Genomic DNA, 4645 nt, shown 5'->3' on the forward strand with positions numbered 1-4645 from the left:
ACATGGTAGGGTTTTGGAAAATGTTATGATTTAAATGAAAATTTGAAATAAGATATATACATACATACATACATACATACATATATATATATGTATTTATGAAATCGCGCGCTTCAATGCAACCTTTGAGTTTCCTATTTTAAATAATTCGTAATAAACGGTATGTCGGGGGACTAAAAAGTAATTTGATACCCTTTTTTTTTTAAAAAAAAAAAAAAAAATTAAGAGGTCCGTTTGGATATTTATAAAAATAACAGAAAATATTGACATAATTGAAATATAAGGTCTTTATTAGGATTTTGTATTGTTACTAAAGGACCCTAAAATTACACTTAATCCCAAAATCTTCCCATGCATCGATTCTTCTTCCAGAAGCAAGCAATGTCCCATTCAAACTCCAGCTCGCCAGCGCCACCTTCTTCTCGGACCTGTCTTTCCGTTTACCATTGAACCAAAAATGGCGCATTACGTTTGTCAAGAAAGGTATGGTTCAGTAATTTCTCAACATGGGAACCAAACTCAGAGGGTTGCCAGGTTTTTGAAGCCCTGCGCGACGAGCTCGGACGAGGCGGAGAGTGTTTCTGCTCGTGCCCACTTATTGTTTGAAGAAATGTCTAGCAGACAATTAGGGTGGCCGAAGAAAGTTAACTTCCAAGGCTGGGCATGTCCCCAGAAGAATTGGGACAAATGGGTCGAAAAGTTGGAGGTACGACATTCTTTCATGTGGAAACGAATTGGAATTTACGATGCCATCATGGGTTCTTGCTATGATATTAGGCGCAATAAAGAAATAGTATTGGGTTTGGTTGAGTTTTGGTGTTCTGAGATGAATACTTTTGTGTTTCCATGGGGGGAGGCCACAATTACATTGGAAGATGTGATGATTCTTGGGGGTTTCTCTGTTCTTGGAGAACCCATAAAGAAGCATGTGACTACAAAGGACTTGATGATAGTGGTGGACGCCATGTTAAAGAGGAAGTCTGCAATTTCAAAAGGGAAGTCTAAGAAATGTACTCATGGAGCTTGGATGAAGCACTTTATGGAGAATGAGAATGGCAGTGAGGTTGAACATGCGGGTTTTCTCTCATACTGGTTGTCAAGGTATGTTTTCCCTTTACCTACTAGAGAAACAGTGTCAAAGGATGTATTTCCTATTGCAGCCCATTTGGCTGGAGGGACCCAAATGGCTTTAGCCCCCGCAGTCCTTGCCGGCTTGTATAACAACCTGAGTTTGCTGAAGGAGAAAGCACTTTCTTCTACTGTCATTGCTTCATTTCGACTTGTTTTGTAGGCTTCTGAGCATTTTCCTCGTTTAGTTCAGAAACCCCCAAATGTACTCAAGCCTGGAGAGCCAAGAGCTGCCCGCTGGTACAAAGTTATCAATAAAATCGATAAATCTGTTATTGATCCCATCTTCTTATCAGGGCAATGCTTTCAATGGAGGCCTTATGCAGCTGATATAAGCAACTGGAATCATTCATCTTATTACAGAGCTGAAGAGCATTTAGAAATTGACAGTGAGGAATTTTGATCAGAATTTGCAATGTTATCTCATATGTATGACAATGTGTTACTTAGTTGGATTAGATTGTCGAGAGAAGTATATGCCTCATCGTGTAACAATGCAGTTTGGTATTGATCAGGATTTACCTGGTGAATTCTCTGGCTTGGTCTTTGGCCCCAAAGATGTTTGTTTCTTTGTTCCTCCCAGGTCCTTTGAGCCTGGCATTTCGCTAAAATACTTCAACTGGTGGAAGAATTCTGAGTTTATTTGTGGAGGGAAACTTCCTAACGTTTTGAGAAGAAGCTTAGATACTTTTCAAATGCCTCCAAGCGGGGGTGAAATGAGCTCTAAGGATTACCATACTCCAAGTGTTACCACAAGGTTGAAGGACATCGAGACTGTGCCTCAGTCCTCCATAAAAGAAGAGGTTATAGAGATCCGAGGCGAAGAGTGGGAATTCGGGAAGTGGAACAAAAACTTTGATCTTTTGTTCAAATCGGTTTTTGAATCTGATTTCCCCACCAGAGAAGCTGGAAGCTTGGAAAGGAGGTCACGATCAATAGAGGAAGTGAAGGGCGGGGGTGGTTCCAATACCTCAGCTGAATCATTTGATGCAGGAAGTCCTGAATGTTCAACTCCATGTCCAGTTCGAGTTAGATCCCTCGCTTCGATCACTAGGGAATTGTCTCCCACACAAAGATTTCAAGGTTCTGTTGTGACTGATCATTTTGCAGTGATGGGAACTCCCAAAGAGATGGCTAAAGATTCCAACGAAATTGATGATAACCATTCTTTAGAAAGTAGAAACAGAGCCAATGGCTGGAATAGAAAAGCTACTTCAGATGAAGTTCATCTCAATGAAACCATTAAAAAAAGAAAATTGTCTACCTTAACAGAAGAGGGTTCAGATTGCAAAAAAACAATTTCAATAATGAATGGCAATACTGATGAAATGCAAGGAGGTTGTGTCAATGCGACAATGGATGTGTATGAAAGAAACTTTGATATTCTGATACTGGATTTGGAAAAGAGGATCGAGAAACTGGAGAAACAGAAGGGCATAAATTCAGATAGAGGATAAGAAGTATTCAGTAAATACTGCATTCGTAACCCAATTTTCGGGTTCCTGTGAATTCAGTTTGTACATTTAGCAATCAAGTCCTATGAGTCTGAATTGGTTTTGTAGGTTCTACCATAGTTGTCAACGTGGGAATGAAAGAGAAGTTCATCTGCAGTGGATGGGAAGATTTTTTGTTTCTATGACACCGACTTCTGGTTTTTGTTTTACTGCTATAGTGCAACAGATCTTGAAGAGCTACAAAAGCAGCATCTCAATTGCAGGATGAGTTCAAGATGGTGGATTTCTGATTATATGGTGTGCCTTTTATTGCACAACATTTTCACTTTTGTTAAAAGACTGTTGAAATAGACAAAGCTTGCTTGCTTACTTCCTAACTAGGAGCATATTGGAAAAATGTACATATTAAATTTAGATTTGTGATAATGTATAGATATTTACTGAATTTTGTAAGAGAAAATCATGATAGCTTATGTACAAGCTTTTCCCCCCCTTTTTGAGTTTGAATTTATGTAATTCTAGAATGTTTGGTTAATGTCGCCCACTGTTGTGAGCATACTCAGATACTGCTTTTACTGTTCTTAGATTCTTTTATATCTCATTCAAAACATTTTTTTGTATCTGATTCCTCTTGCATCCTTGTTATACATTTACATAGATGACCTAATGGATGTGTTGGGAAAAAATGGCATACGTTTGTGTTGTATCTTTATTTGTTAGAGTTGCAACATAGGTGCAAAGACAAAATTCCATTGTTTTTTTTTTAACGTTAATATGTATTTTTTTTTCTTTTATGTTTTATACATTTCACATGTACAGAGGTGTAATGTGTTTTAACTTTGTTTTTGTTTGTTTGTGTGTGTATAGAACAATGGATTGTTTTATACATTTCACATATTTAGAGGTGTAATGTGTTTTAATTTTGTTTTTGTTTGTGTGTGTATAGAACAATTGATTGTTTTATACATTTCATATATCTGGACGTGTAATGTGTTTTAATTTTGTTTTCATTTGTTTGTGTATATAGAGCCAACGGATTGGAACCTTGTGACAATGAAGTTGAGGAAGTCATGTCTTTTGATGAAGAGTTAGATGAAGGTGGATGTGAATCTCTTGATAGGAAATAAAAGGGGGTTCTAAAAAGAAATCAAAATCGAAAGGAAAGCGAAAATTAGTATAACAAAGAAATATGTTTTCCTAACCTTGACTCGTGCTGATATGAGACTAGAGATACAGAAGCATAATGTTACAAATAGGATAAGAGGGGTCTTCAAGAGTCAAACTATTGTGGTAGTTAAGGAATCACACAAGGAGAGTGGAGCCCTTTTCATGCAACTCATAGCAAAAGATGTGATTCAAACGAATCTCATGTTTTAATGAATCTAAATATTGACGTAGTTGGGAAGATGTAGTTTTGCTTGAAGGGATCAAATTTTGAGCATAAGTGTCTGATCACTCTACATCAATTTTGTTTTAAGAATTAAAATATAGAAAGTAAAAACACAGTAGATTAAGCATTATAAAACATAAGGGAAAAAGAAAGTTACCTTTGAAGACCTTTCTTCAAATCTTCTCCAAGTCTTGAATGATTACACAAAGTCTTCATTCATAAACAAGACATCACCAAAAGAGTCTTTCCCATTATTCTCTTGGTAAGAAACAATTATGTGGGAATCTTTTTGGCAAAAAATAAAGAATTTTTTGGGCAGAGAACTTCTTTGTATTTTTCTTGAGAGAAAGATTGAGAGAGATGGAGGTTTCTTGATGGAGAAAGAGTAGGTTAATTTCATGTAAAAAAATGAATGAATCTCCCACATATGCAGACACTCCACTCTCCCACTCGTAGGGGAGTTATTAGTCTAACATTTGAATCATATTCAAATGCACATTTCTCTCATAACATATAGTTTTAATATGAATCTTATTCATATTAATTTTAACCTATAGTTTTAAAATAAATTTGATTTATATTATTTAATTATTTGAATCTTATTCAAATACATTAAACTCTCATATTATATAGATTAATTTTAAATCTCATTCAAAATCAACTTTATATTATT

At 36.0% G+C, this 4645-nt stretch overlaps 1 pseudogene; it reads left to right on the top strand.

Moving 5' to 3' along the window:
- The first annotated feature begins 302 nt into the window (after positions 1 to 302).
- On the top strand, positions 303 to 3195 carry LOC120086874 (uncharacterized; annotated as a pseudogene).
- The last annotated feature ends 1450 nt before the right edge of the window (positions 3196 to 4645 follow it).

Source organism: Benincasa hispida, chromosome 9, assembly GCF_027475165.1.
Source record: "Benincasa hispida cultivar pf3 chromosome 9, pf3_genome.v1.1, whole genome shotgun sequence".
NCBI lineage: Eukaryota > Viridiplantae > Streptophyta > Magnoliopsida > Cucurbitales > Cucurbitaceae > Benincasa > Benincasa hispida.